Consider the following 15614-nt stretch of genomic DNA (forward strand, 5'->3'; position numbering starts at 1 on the left):
TTTCTTAGCTATGTCACTCCCAACGTTGGTGTTCAATATACTAAAACACTTACACTCACACCAACACATCTACATGATCTACTCAAATACACTTTCCCAATCTGCATCTTGCCGCATCACTCGCTTATAGTGATTTCCCAATCATCCCATTCCAAATATCCAACTCCTTGATACTTATGGGGGAGTCGGTGAGTCGCTGACCTCTTGTAAAGTAGGTGTCATATCATCACATCCTTTCCTATCCTCGTAACGGAGAAGATGGGCGTGGCCGGCAATGGAAGTTCTCATGTCTTTTTACTTCAAACTCTGATTGGATAGCTGTTCCTTCCCAAATAGCATTCCATAAGCAATTAGAATAAGAGTATTAAAGATATAACATGACAACTTTCAGTATGCAATCTACGAATTACTCCGTTACCACGCAACGCAACGCAACGCATGAATGCAGTGAACGAGCAGAAACCCGCTTCGTGTAAACACACTTTATAGTGTCAAAATGATACTTTTAAATGTTTCTAATGAGCGTTTTGACCTGGTAACAATACATTAGTGTTGTATTGGTTACAGACTTCCCATACAAAAGTTCTATTTTCTCTTTTTTTTATTCCGTGTTGGGTATTAGCATCACTGCGACCATTGTTTTGATCTATTGTGACATATTCCCCATTTTTGTTTAGCTTTGTCTGGATAACGTACCACTATTGGGAGTGGTCGTCATCACTTGACATAAAGCATTTCCCCAGCACGGTACTACACATCGGATGAAGTGCAATACCGTACTAGGATTTGTTCTCCAGATTTCAAAGGGTTCAAGTAGCCCCTTATCGAAGAACCTAATTCTTTGATTAAAAATTGCCGGACAATGGCATAACAAATGTTCTGAGTCTTCCTTTTCTGTGTTACAAAAACGACACAGATCATTTTGAAGTTTTCCGATTAGCTTCAAATGATATTGACTCGGACAATGACCTGTCATAAGACCAGTATACATACTAATATCTTTCTTGGAGAGTTCCAATATTTTGCGAGTCATTTTTACATTCGGATCAATGAAACGTTTCGCCTGCCTCGCTATTGAAGTGTTTTTCCAATTGGCATCCACTTTTGATAATTCCCATACCTTCAGCTCCATTTTAAGAGATGCAGTAGAAAGCCCGCAAAAAGGTTCTGGTCCTATAAATTGGTGTGACGATCCGAGCCTAGCTAACATATCTGCTCTTTCGTTACCTTCAATTCCGCAGTGACCAGGAACCCAGTATAGATTGACTTGATTACGACAAGACAATTTTTGAAGTGATTGGACACATTCCCAAACATGTTTAGATGTACATGTCGCCGAATTTAGAGCATTCAGGGCTGCTTGACTGTCCGACATAATACAAATATTTGAATGCCTGTAATTTCTGCGCAAGCAAATAACAACACATTCCAGAATTGCTTGAATTTCCGCTTGGAAAACAGTTGGCCACTTGCCCATCGGAATCGATAAATCTACACCCGGGCCAGTCACTCCTGCTCCAACTTGATCGTTCAATCTTGAACCATCTGTATAGAAAACTATTGATCCGGATCGAAGGTTCGGACCACCCGATCCCCATAGTTCACGTTCAACGTTAATCACTTGATATGAACGATTGAAGTTGTATTTTTTCGCCATCCAATCTTCATTATTCAGTATCAAGGGATTAACATTAAATTTTCTTAAGATGCTGAGATGACCTATAAGATCACCTGCAAAGAGGTTCACAGATCTTTCAATCCTTAGAGCACTCTTTTCAGCTTCTAATTGCACGAATTGATGTAATGGAAGCAAGTGAAGCAAAGCATCGAGTGCTTTCGACGGCGTACTCCTCATTGCACCAGTAATTGAAAAAGTTGCTAATTTCTGTAGCTTTTCTAGCTTTTTTTGTGCACCTTTTTCCCTAGTCTTAGGCCACCATACCAACGAAGCGTAGGTAATCCTGGGTCTTACAATTGCCAAATAAATCCATCGGATCATTTTTGGCTTTAGTCCCCATTGCCTACCAAAAGTTCTTTTACTTATCCATAGAGCATTTGTCGCTTTTTTAATTGCATACTCCAAATGATTATTCCAGTTGAGTTTGCTGTCAAGTAATACACCTAGGTATTTGACCGTATCTGAAAGTTCCAAAATTGTTCCTTTCAATCTTAAAGTTCCAATCGAGTAGTTTCTCTTTCGTGTAAATGGCACAATAGTAGTTTTAGAAGGGTTTATATTTAGCCCTTCCCTATTACACCACAAAGAGACTAAATTTAAAGCACTTTGCATTCTGCAGGTGATGATAGAATCATATTTACCACGAACTAGTATGACTATATCATCAGCGAAGCCAATTACCTCGAATCCTTGAGATTCCAAATTTTTGAGAAGATCATCAACTATTAATGACCACAATAGAGGTGATAGCACGCCTCCCTGTGGACACCCTTTTACTGCTCTGACACTAATGGAAGAGCTTCCAAGGTTTGCCGATATTTCTCTGTTTGATAACATCTCGCTAATCCAATCAATAATGCAATTGTCGAAGTTATGTTTCCTCATTGCAGATATCATTGAATTATGAGATGAATTGTCAAATGCTCCTTCAATGTCAAGGAAAGCTGCAAGTGAAATTTCTTTTGATTCCAAAGACCTTTCTAATTTTGTAACAACTGCATGTAGTGCTGTTACTGATGATTTGCCTTCCTGATACGCAAACTGAAATTTGCTTAAAGGAACTTTGGCTGTATATGATGATTTAATATGCTCATCGATAATTTTTTCCATCGTTTTTAGTAAGACTGACGATAAGCTAATCGGCCTGAAGGATTTTGGTGATGTCCTATCCTTTTTATTAGCCTTCGGGATGAAAGTAACCCTAACTTGTCGCCACTCTTCTGGAATATAGCGTAATGATAAACTTGCTTGAAATAGTTCCGTTAAAATGGGTATTAATATCGCCTTTCCCTTCTGCAGTAGTACAGGATAAATTCCGTCCCTACCAGGAGATTTGAAGGGATCAAAGGTGCTAATCGCCCATTCCACTTTCTTTTCAGTAAAAGTTTGTTTGGCCAAAGTGCAGGCATCTGTCCTGGACCTTTCTATCACAGTTGAATCATTTATTGCATTATGATTATTAGTCCTGGTTTCACAGCTACCAGTCCCTGATGCAGATGTACTTTGGTCATCATTTGAATTGATAATAGAACAAGGAAAGTGCGTCTTCATCATCAACTCCAATGTTTCATTAGCCGAAGTAGTGAAAGAACCATCTTCTTTCTTCAATGTTCCTAAACCATTGGAATGATCTTTAGCAAGGATTTTTTGCAACCTTGCGGTCGCAGGAGTATTTTCAATGTTTTCACACGTATGCCTCCAGTGTACCCTTTTTGATCTCCTTATTTCTTTATTGTAGGTAGTGAGGGATTCTTTGTACTGATCCCACTGTTGTGTTCGCTTAGCCCAGTTGAAAAGCTTTCTGGTCTTTTTACGAAGTTTCTGTAACTTGTTGTTCCACCACGGCACATCTCTAATTGTAGACCGTTCCTTAGTGGCGCAACTTTGATTAAAAGCATATCTAATTATATTCGAAAGTTGTTTAGAACTCTCTTCGAGTTCTTCACGAGTATTTGTATTAATTGCTAACGTGTTTACTTTTTCCGCTAGCTGTGTATTATACAACTCCCAGTTTGTTTTCCTGGGATCTGTAATGGTTTGTATGAGTTGTTGACCAGCCTCATATTCAAACAATATCTGCTTGTGATCAGACAAAGATATTTCGTCTGATACATGCCAATTTTTGATTTTATCTGAGATAGTTGGACTACACAGTGTTAAGTCGAGAACTTCCTCTCTAATTGCATTTATAAATGTTGGGACGTCACCTCTATTGCATATATCTATTTCATTATCTGTAATATATTCAAGAAGGCACTCACCTCTGCTATTGATGTCCTTGCTGGCCCATACAGTATGATGAGCGTTTGCGTCGCATCCAATTATAAATGCTTTATTTTGCGTTTTGCAGTACTTGACAAACGCCGCGACCTCTGGTGGTGGAACTTCTCCCAGGTCTCCTGGAAAATATGCTGATGCAACACACATTTCAGTTTTCCCGTGAGTTGTTGGCACCTCCAACACTACTGCGACGATGTCCTTTGTTATGAATTCTGTAATTGGAATTATTTTTACCTTTCCACTTACTAAAATTGCAGTTCTCGGTACTGCCTGCGCTTCATCGTAAATCAACTTACCACAATTTGTAGGAATACCAAGTATCCTACTATTATTCGCCCATGGCTCCTGGATGAAAGCAACATCCAGTTTGCTCTCCGTGAACCTTTTACAAAGTATGGCAGTTGCTCCCTTTGCATGGTGAAGGTTCACTTGTACGAATTTTATTTGTTTACTGTTGAATTTGGGTTTTTTCACCGCTTTCCTGGGGATTTAACTCTGCCCCAACGTTGGTTACACGGTTCCCTTTATTTGATTTTTTTGCTCCTTGGATTTTCAGGTTTCTGTATCCTAGTGCTATTTCTTTATTTGTCGACGTGTTATTATTCTTCAAACCGTCGACTGTACTTGTAGTGTGGCCAGAGTTTTTGATGTTTGTTTTCGTGCTCTTAACACCACTCGGACCTGGGATTTGTTCAATTTGATCTACGATCATCTTGCTATCACCAGTGCTTTTGTGGGTCTTTAGAGGACCACAATCATCCTTTCGCTCTGGTCTTTCACTACCATCTTCTTCGTTCTTCTTTTGGTATTTTTTCCTTAAGCTGGCATATCCAAATTTGAAGTCTAAGTTGAAGCAGTTTTTTATTATGGAGTTCAATGACCCTCCATCAACAGTAAAAACTAGTTCTACGTGTTGGTTTTTTATGCTGCGTTGGAGTATCCTCCACGCATCAACAGCCAACCCTTCGTTCTGGCTTTCCAAAAGAGTGAGAATTTCTTCGTTGCTATCTTCTGCACTCCATGGGAAAAAGCCAATAAGTATTTCCGGACGAGGAATGTCTTTTTCATCCACCGCCAAAAGTTCTGCCCCTGCCCAGGGAGTTATAGAAGGAATAATGCCTTTTAACCAGTCTGCTGTTTCTGGATTTTTGCAGACTATGATTAAATAGCCAGATTTGAGCACACAATTGCCAAACTTTGGCTTGAGTGACTCTTTTCGTTGTCCTGCCACCTTCATCAATATTTCCTTTTGAATGGCAGTCAATTGGTCTGTTGAGAGCTCTATTTTGGGGTATCCTTTTGAGAGCACCCCCAGCTTCACATAGTTTGCAACATCCCGGTATGATGGGTTGATCCTTGCCTCAGTCCCTTTTTGAGGTATTGGGAGTTTTGAACGAACCGCATCAATCCGATGTTGCACAGAGCTGCTTTTCACCTGGGGTTTATGAGCACCCCCGTTGTTACGCGCAATTTTAGCGGGTGTAGGATTCTCGCTTGTACTTGATCCATTCAAATCCACGTTTCTTTGACGTTTTGCTGAATCCTTGGGTGAAGGTGGAATCACTGCCAAGCGACGAGCTTCCTGTCGGCTATGTCCACTCTCTACTAGCTTTTTGAAGCGTTTTTGAGCCGCTCCACTTAGTTTTATACGAGTTGTCTCCTTAGTTTCACGTGAGGGGGCATTTGAATGCCCTCCAGACTTTTGGGAGACCAGTGTTGATGGCGGAGATGATAACAAGGTCACATTGATTCCGTCTTCATAGTCGTCGTCGTCGTCGTAGTAATCATCGTTATCAGCGCCATCGTTATCGGTGTTTAAGATTGAAGACGAAACAGAAAGGTTGTCGATAGATTTGCTTTCAAGTTGCAAATCATCTTCTTCCCTTTCTCTTTCAATTTCCATCTTCATTCCACTCATGTTGTTTGCTAGAACATATAAAGAAGGGGACAATTGTACGATAGAAGCTTTAAGGAGATTTAACACTAAAATACAAAGGAAAAGTAAGTATACAAAATCAATATAAAAAGAGAAATATATATCAATAAAAAAAAGAAAAATAATATGATAATGATAAAAATAATAATCAAAATATGTCAATTACTTGTTTTTAAATTTACTACATTCACTACAGCAAATTATGGACAAATGAGTTTTTTGTTTTTTTTTTTATTAATTAATTAATTTATTTTGTAGGAAGCTTTTATCCCCAGTCTCCCCCAAAACTGCATTATTGCTCTGTTTGCGGCGTATACGAGCATCGCCACCGTTGTGAGTGTGTTGTTCTCACTTATTCTAATCTCAACTCACTCATCAAGTCTTGCTCACTTTCGGATGATTTGTGAAGCATAAAGGCCAAGCAAATTAAATGACGCTCGGCCGTTAGGTTGATTATATAGGTTTTAGCCGTATCGAAACCGGTAACCCAAACAATCAGTTCGAACTATAAGGGTGATGTTGATTTTGTTTACACCACCAGTATCACTAAACACTTTTTCAATTGCACAACCTCACTGTTTATACAGGCGGTAGCATAACTTGTATCTATTTTCTCTTAGAAAAAGGAATCTGAGGGAATACAAATTCAATGGGCAGTATAAGAAATAAGTAGATCTAGACGTTCACTGGATATTTTTCAACTAAAGTGGAATTATGCACGGAAAAACAGCCAGTACTAACCGTTCAACAATTGGCGAATTATTATTATTATTATTATTATTATTTAATATAATTCATCCGACAGTTAAGTCTACATGAATGTTAAGAGGTAAAAATTACAACACAAATATAAAACAGTCATCAAAAAAGGTCATCTTAATCTTCTAATTCTGTTGCGAAACTTGTAGGAAGCCTCGCCAAACTCGAATTCCGACTCCACCGCCGAGAAAGCTCTAATAATAGACGTGAGCGGTTCATTGTAGCCGTAGTCTGTACGATGATACCTGGTCTGCAGTAGGGAAGAAGTCCGAAGCACGCGTTGAGGAATACGAAATTCTAACTGCGACAACAGATCTGGGCAATCCACTTCGCCGTTCAAAAGCTTCGCGGCAAAAGTTGCCTGTTGAACCCGTCTTCGATGCTCCAAAGTGTCCAAATCCAGCAACTGGCATCTATCCTGGTATGGAGGTAAATTAAAATGTCGCAACGCCAGCTTCACGAATCTCTTCTGAACACGTTCAATTCGAAGTATCCATGTTGTTTCATATGGACTCCAAACGATTGCGGAGTTTTCTAGCAGTGGCCTTACCAAAGAGCAGTAGGGGTAGGCGGGGCATAATGAGCAGGTGGGGCATAATGAGCACCTTGTATTTTCACTGTAAATCTTCAAATTAACAAAACAAATTGCTTGATTGTAGCCTTATTATCTAAAATCCAATGAGTTGATGACAAAACATTAGTCAAAAAATCCGTTTACCTTGAAAAATTAATCAAAATGCGTAAAGTGGTCATGTACTGGAAAAATATTATAAGAATCAGGTGACCTAAAATAAGGTTTTGGGTATCGAAATCACAACTTAGTGGGCATCTATCGATTTTCTTGATATTCCCTAGGCCAATGAAATGTATTTGTAACACTTTTCAACTATTTTTATAATTATTTTGTTGAAAAAATATGCTTCAAAGAGTTGGTAGTAGGGTGGGGCAGAATGAGCAACTAGTGAAAAAATAATGAAAATGGTAAACATCTTCAACAAACAAATTTTAATTTTGGTTTTCTCTGTTTTGATGCATATAGTAAGGTTTTGTCTGTAACTTTCAATTTATTAGCTTTTAAATTTCAGTATCTGTATATTATCACCGTTTAAAAATTCCTCAGTAGAAGACTCATTGGAACCCCACAGTTCCCTACAAATTAAACCCCGTAATCCCTCCAAATTCTCATTGATTGTTGCCGGTATGCTTTATCATTGACAAGAATAGTCAATTAGCATTTGATTGTGTACAAAACTGATATTGATCATCCTGCCCCACCTAGGGTGCTCATTATGCCCCACCCCCAAAACACAACTCGCGATTTTATACGTTTTTAAAAACATAAAATTCTACAACATTTATAACTTTATTCGGAATTTCAACGATTGGATTTTGTCAGTTAAGGTTCAAATGAGGATTGAACGTTAAAATTACACATTGATTGCACTTAATACACTGGATTTGGTGGCAAAATGCTTAAGCTGCTCATTATGCCCCGCCTACCCCTATAATGCTTTTAAGCAGTAGGGATCTTTAAAATCACGAGCGATTTTGGAAATAAATCCTAGTTGGCGATTCGCTTTCGATATTACTGCACTGTAATGTAGACGAAAATCAAGTTTTGGGTCCAAAAGAACACCTAGATCGTTCACTTTGTCTACTCTGTTTAGCTTAACTCCATTAATGTGGTAATCAAAACGGATGGGTTTCTTATTGCGATGAAATGTCATCACCACACATTTTGTGGTACTGACGGTTAGTCTACATCGCCGGCACCATTCTACGAAAAGGTCCAAAAGTTTTTGAAGACGATGACAGTCTTGTTCCGTACGCACGACGAGGTAGAATTTCAGGTCATCTGCATATTTCAGTTTGCACTTATCACCCAGTAATGCCGCAACATCATTAAAAAACAATGTGAAAAGCAACGGTCCCAAGTTGCTTCCCTGAGGCACACCAGACGTACTGGAGAATGGTTTTGAAACACATGAATCAAGCTTCACACGGAGAGTCCTATTGGTCAGGTATGACAGCAACCACGTCTTAAGAGATGTCGTAGCACCAAGCTTAGCCAGCTTATAAACCAGAATCCTATGGTCTATCTTGTCGAAAGCAGCTTTAAGATCGGTGTAGATGACGTCGACTTGAGTGTTATGTTCCATAGCCGTAACGCACGTGCTGGTGAATGTTAACAAATTGGTAGTAACCGATCGGCCAGGAATGAAACCGTGCTGGTCTGTGGAAATGTAGCTCCTCGAGTGATTCAAAATAGCCTGACTTAGTATTATTTCAAACAGTTTAGATGCTGCCGATAAGCTTGTTATACCCCGATAATTTTTGACATCCCGACGGTCCCCAGCTTTAAATACCGGAAACATGAATGACTGCTTCCACAATGTCGGAAATTTGGCTTGTTCGAAGGAGCGGTTGAAAATGGCAGCGAGAGGTTTGGCCAAAGCAGCTGAGCAACGACGAAATACAACAGCAGGAATGCCATCCGGCCCAGGTTTAACAGAGTTTTTCAGCTTCTTCGACGCAGCGATAACTTCTTCTTCAGTGACGACAATCGTGTCCAGATTCAAAAAATCAGCAGGCACGTTACTTGCTGCTGATTCCGCCTCATTGTCGCTAGCTCCATCCTGATCAAAAATAGAAGCAAAGTGCTCTGCAAACATCTCACTCGCTTCCGCAGTACTAGATGCTTCTTTATCGCCAAGTCGCATGTTTGATGGAAAGCTAGAGTTATTCCTTTTACTATTGACAAAACTCCAAAAACTACGAGGATTTCGCCGTAGATTCCCCTGAACTCTAAGAACATGGGATTTGTACAGGGCGCCATTAAGCTATTACCCCATATACGACGCGAAAAACTATATAAAAATATAAATGGCACTGTAGCAAATGATCAGAGTATTTATGGAAACTCAATACGCGTTACCGCAAACACGCAGCATAAGTTCGCAAAAAAAATGATGTAACTGCAAAATTCCGCGAAAATTTTACGAAAATTTCGTTTCGTCTCGAAAAATACCGAGTGAATTCGGATTTCGTATCGATCTCACGAAACATTTTTGAATTCCGTTTCGTTTCGTACCGCATCGTATCAGAAATTTTGTATTTCGTTTCGTTTCGTTTCGCCTTGAAAAAATCCCGTACCGCATGCCCTTACATTATGGCCCCTTGGGATCGGTCTGGCAACACACGGAATGTTCCGGATGGCCTCAGGGATGGGGTCATTTCTTAAATATTGCCAAAACCAGCCGTGCGATTCATCAAAATTCATGGTTAGTCGAAACATGAAGGATGACAGGCCTTTTAGGCTTCCACGACCCCTTAGGATGATTCTGGCCAGACCACATCCGAAATGTTCCGGATGCCCCATGTCGTCAAATATCCATTTCAACAACGTTGATCAAAACAATTGTGCGACTCCTCAAACTTAATGATTTGTCGAAACATGAAGGAAAATAGCCATTCTATGTTACCAAGGCCCCTTGGAAACAACCTTGCCACACCGGATATGTCCCAGATTTCCCCCCGGGAGGTTGTGGAAACCAAAAGTGCGATACCTCGATCTTCACGATTTGTCAAAACAAAAAAGAAAATATTGAGTCTTGATCCCCTTTATTGTTAGAAATATCCAGTATTACCTTAGGTATTGCAATAATACCATCATTACCATAGGTGTACGCTCAATTTTGCGATTGACTGTATAGCCAGTTGATATTCGCCATTTCGCGAATACTAAAGTTGATGACCCGGGGAACATTGTGTCTTCTTGCGGGATTTCTTATGAGCGCATGAATGAAAAAAAAAATCCAAAAAACTTACCTCACTGTCTTACGGAAAATCCCCTTGATACACGGTCAGAAAATTCACTCATTTCCGAGCTAAAGTGGGACAACTCAAAATTGAGTAAATTTTTTTTCCAGCGATAGCGCTGGCCCAAGTGCGAAAATCTCATCAGTTTAAGCCGTATAATATTCTTGATGAAGCGAAGAATATTATACGGCTTAAACCAGTTGGATTTTTGCACTTGGGCCAGCGCTATCGCTGGAAATGCAATTTACTCATTTTTTGAGCTGTTCCAGTTTAGCTCAGTTTTGTGTGAATCTTACTCATTTTAGAGTAACATTTTCTTAGCGTGTAGTCCCCATCCCCAACCATATATGGCACGGTGCGTGCCAACAGTTTCGTGAAAACTGTTGCGAAGAACGGTCGTTGGTGGTGCGTAGTAGAAACCAAAACCGGTTGGTGGATTCAATTGATTTTGATTTAGGCACTACTAAGTTTAGCAGTGAGATATTCCAATATTACAAATAAGTATTCATCGGCCTACGCCAAGGAACACAGTTTTTGGTATTTGTGGCATATAAATGTGGTGATATTAGCGAAAACAAGGTTGGGCAGTACTTAATTTCTGTTAATGTTTCATTTGCATCACACGTTTATGGACAGATTAAACTGAAATAGTTAAATAGTAACATTCCCAGTGAGACAAAATAATTGGTTTATGTTTTTCTTCATTTCTTAGATTTTTCTGCAGTGGAATTGATTGGGTACGGCCAGGCGAAGAACTTATTCATCGCATCTCTTCAGTTAAAACAGAACAGGAGTAACATACTATACGTAAGTATTCCTTAATGACGTCATCGTTTTTTTGAATCCCAGGGGTATATAAAAAGATATATTTTTCTTCCCCATTTTCACCACTCTGCTTTTATGTGCTCAAAAGAGACAAAAACTGGTTTCGGACAGCTCAAACTAAAACTCGAACTTGCCATTCAAGTTCCATAACTTATGACGGGGATTTTTGTTACTACCGTTCATCTGTAGTTTGTATCGGTAAAGAATGATTAATTTTTAAACTGTGATACTCCCTGGAAAGTAGTCTTGTGAAGACCATAGAAACAGAATTATGAAATTAAGCCTAAATATATAAGACTCTCATGAGTACTTTTTATGAATTATTTAGAAAAACATGACACTGCAATAAATAAGAGCTTTACGCCCGCCACAATTTCTCATCTGTCTTGCATCTAATCCAGCTGATTTTTGTAGAGCAGTTAGTGCTTATTTTAGACTCATCACATACAAAAAATGAACTGAATTGGTAAGTGTTGTGACCCAATGTGGCCATGTTTGGAATATTGTGGCAATACTTTCTGCGAGTCTATACTTTTGACGGGTAGTGTAAATGATTTCACAAGCTCATAGTTGAACGCTTATTAGATGTGGTAATAACTATGTATTATGATATTCCCAACATTACAATTGGTATTGCATAAAATCATATATAGTAATTATTATATCATGGAAACTTGCAGCGATTTTTTTCTAAGTGTAACCAGCGGCGTCATGGTTGCGATTTTTTCCGCAGTCAAGTTCGCAGATTTTGAACAATCATCGGTACCCATTACGTAATTTATGTTTAGTTCTTTACTGTCAGATGGGTGTAACACGCAAAACATAATTTACACAAAAGGCAATTTACACGGAAAAAAAAATACACGGTAATGAATATTTTTGGGTACCGGACTGGACACAGAAAATTTGATGGTTTTCTTTGGTACATCGAGTTCTTGAAGTTAGTCTATGGTGCAACTTAGCGCATTTTTTTTTTGTAGGTCTGGGTGCTGCGAATAGAAACGATTTTATTTCTCAAGCTAGCCAGAACACACACCTACACACTCCAGGCACACACTTGTAAACACGCACGAGCGTTCAATTTTCTTGCAACCACCTCTCTCAGCCGTCACGACCATTGGCGTAGCTAGGGGGGGGGGGGGGTTGGGTTCCAGGGGTGCCTAGCACCCCCTAGAACAAATTTGGCACCCCCTAGAATCTTTTCTTGACAGACACCTAAAATTTAAAACTTAACACAATAATTCTAATATTTTTTTAATGGCACATTTCAACAAAACTTAAGCACACTCAGAATTACTCAAATACTTGTACGTTTTGGCGTTTAGGATATTCAGGCCAAACATTTCAATAGGTCCTATCTGCATTTGAGAGGCTCTCTTTGTTCACTTTCTCTTTCAATTATTACAATGTAATGATACACTTTTCAACTATTTTTGCAGTACAAATCAAAAGACGATTGTTTTAACCATCGTTCTATGCTAAGAGACAATCATAATTCAAATAAACAGCTGAGACATTAACGAAAGAGAGGGAAACCAAAGAGAGCCTCTCTTCTGCAGATTGGACTTTTAGAAATGTTTGACCTGATTTATAAAATTTGATTTGCTTCTTGTATCGGAAGGTAGATTAGACAATCCTTTGCTGATCTTTACATCACAAATTGACAAAATGTTCACAGTGACATCGTTATAATTTAAAGAGAACCGGAACAAAGAGAGCCTCTACTTTGCAGCAGTGTTGGGAATACTCACTAACAAAAAATTATACTCACTTGCTTCTATCTCAGAACAGAAGCATGCTATCAAAAAATGATGTTAGAAGGGCTTTTAGATTGTTGTTTAGTCTAAAAGTTTGCCGAATAAAGTAAAGGTCGCAGACGCATACCAAAACCGTGAGAGAGCTGTGAGCACAAGGTGAGTATAAATTACACGAATTTTACTCACCTCGTACTCACAGCTCTCTCACAACTTTGGTATGCGTCTGCGACCTTTACTTTATTCGGAAAACTTTTAGATTAAACAACAATCTAAAAGCCCTTCTAACATCATTTTTTGATAGCATGCTTCTGGACTGAGATATAAGCAAATGAGTATCATTCTTGCAAGTGAGTATTCGCAACACTGCTTTGCAGATTGGACCTTTAGATATGTTTGTCGCCTATTGGTCAGAATCAACAGACTCTCTATGGATTTCTACAGAAATATCTCTATCTATTTATACAGTGATTTCTCTAGGCTTTCTTATGGATTCCTACCGGTTTTTCATTCAATAAACTTCCCTTAGGATTCTCCAGCTCCAGTCCCGATGGGGTTGTACAGAGGGTTCAAAATTTCATTCAATTCGGTTCACTGGTTTCCCAATATAACAGCTCAAAAATTAGTTGGCTTGAAAATAGTGTTTTACCGGAACGGTTCTGATCAATTGAGCCGAAATTTGTACCAATGATGCACATATAATAGGTTGACAAATAGTCAAAATTTGAGATTTTTCGATGCACTCTATGAAAAATTATAGCATGTTGAACTTTATTGTGAGAGAAAAAAAAGTTGCCTATCCCAAACATTTTGGCCACCCTCTATATATATACTAGAAATTTCTGCAGAGATTGGTCCAGCATTTTCTCCTAGGAATTCTTAGAAAATTCTCGGAATTCTTCTAGGGATTCCTCTAAAAAATTCTTTTGGGATTCCTTCAGGAATTTCTTGCGGGATTATTCAAGACAATCTTCCTGGGATCCTTTCAGAAGTTTCTCCGGTGATTCTTTCAGGAATTCCTTCAGAGATTTTATTCAGATATTCTTCCAGAAATTTCTCATTGAATCCCTCCATGAGCCTATATTAGCCTTCCTCCGGGAATTGTGGCTAAGATTCCTCAAGCAACTCCTGCTGCGATTCTTGCAGCAATTTCTCTTAGATGTCCTCCAAAAATTCTCAATATGGTACCTTCAAGTATTCTACTAGGGAAGTTCCAGAAATTCTTCCAGAAAATCTCCCTTGGATTTTTCTAAAAATTCCTCCGGTGATTCTTCCAGAGATTTCTTCAAGGATTTATCCAGGACTTCCTCCAGAGTTTCTTCCAGAAATTCCACAGAAGATTTCTCCAAGAACTTCTATTGCCCTTCCTCCATGAATTCCAGCTGGAATTCTTCAAGCAATCCCCATTAGAACTCCTTCAGAAATACTTCTAGGGAGTTCACCTGGCATACTTACTTGCTGCAATACTTTCGGGAAATCCTCCTGAGATTTCCAGGCATCCTCCAGGCATTTTTAGGGAAACTAGGGTATTTGTTCCCTTCTTAAGCATGTGGCTCCCATTTTCATTCTACGGAAAGCAAAGGATTGAAGCGCTGTTTGTTTTGTTTCTTATTTTTGTATTTTTTGTTAGAAGTGAGCACCCATGAAAACAAAAAGAACGGAATCAATCGGTGCCGTAATCGCTTGTTTTCGAATAGGATGAATATGGGAGCATGAGATTAATGATGGCACACTTACCCTACTTTTAGGATACCCCCGATATTACTGATTCTAAGAATTCCTCCAGATATTCCAGCTGGGATTCCTCAAGCTATTCCTGCGGTTATTCCAGCTATTCTTCCTCCAGAAATTCTAACTGTGGAACTTTAGAAATTATGCTACGGATCCTTCTAGAGCTTTCTCCTGGCTTTTATTGCCGGGATCTTTCCAGGCAAACTTCCTGGAATTCTTGCAGAAATTTCTTTGATTGTTCTACCACGGATTTCTCCAAGCACTCATCCAGGAATTCCTTCAGAGATTTTATCCAAATTCCTCTTGGCCTTCCTTCAAGGATGCTTCAAACAAGTTTTCCTGCGGTTCTTCCTGCAATCGCTCCATAAATTCTTACTAGAATACGTCCAGAAATTCTTCTAGTGATTCCTATACGAATTTATCCTAGCATTGTGGCTGAAATTCTTCCGGAAAATCTTCCTGAGATTCCTTTAGAAATTCCTTCTGCGAATCAATCAGGGCTTTCGTTTCTTTCAAAATACTTTTACCGGTTCATGCAGGGACTTCTCTAGTTCTATCTATTGCTTCCGAAAGTTGCTGAATTGAAAAATCAGAAATTCTAAACTGGGCTTGAAGAAAATCTTATGAAATTCACGGAAAACTTCCCGACAAATTCCAAAAGAAATTACGATTTCACTAGAGATTTTTCTAGTAATACCTCCTGGAATTTCTCTGGAAATTCCAACTATTCCCGAAATTCGTTTAGGGAATTCTGTAGAGATTAATATTGGAATTTCTTCAGCTGGAATTCCTTGAAGAAGACCAAGAGCAGTTCTAGGAGTAATATCATGAT

General features: G+C 39.0%; 1 protein-coding gene across 9 annotated transcripts in view; it reads left to right on the top strand.

Annotated features, from left to right (window-relative positions):
- LOC109402241 (uncharacterized) overlaps nt 1–15614 on the top strand; it is a 127799-nt gene that overhangs the window by 70880 nt on the left and 41305 nt on the right. For 2 of the 9 annotated variants that reach the window (XM_062845232.1, XM_062845233.1), the window contains exons 1-2: nt 10821–11051; nt 11185–11279. The exons of 1 other annotated variant lie outside the window; for it this stretch is intronic. The gene's annotated coding sequence lies outside the window, so the exon portion shown is untranslated. Of the gene's footprint in view, nt 1–10820; nt 11052–11184; nt 11280–15614 lie in introns of those variants that run through there. 6 more of the 9 variants (XM_062845237.1, XM_062845239.1, XM_062845235.1 and 3 more) reach the window with 4 other exon arrangements.

This window comes from Aedes albopictus, chromosome 1 (genome assembly GCF_035046485.1).
Source record: "Aedes albopictus strain Foshan chromosome 1, AalbF5, whole genome shotgun sequence".
Taxonomy (NCBI): domain Eukaryota; kingdom Metazoa; phylum Arthropoda; class Insecta; order Diptera; family Culicidae; genus Aedes; species Aedes albopictus.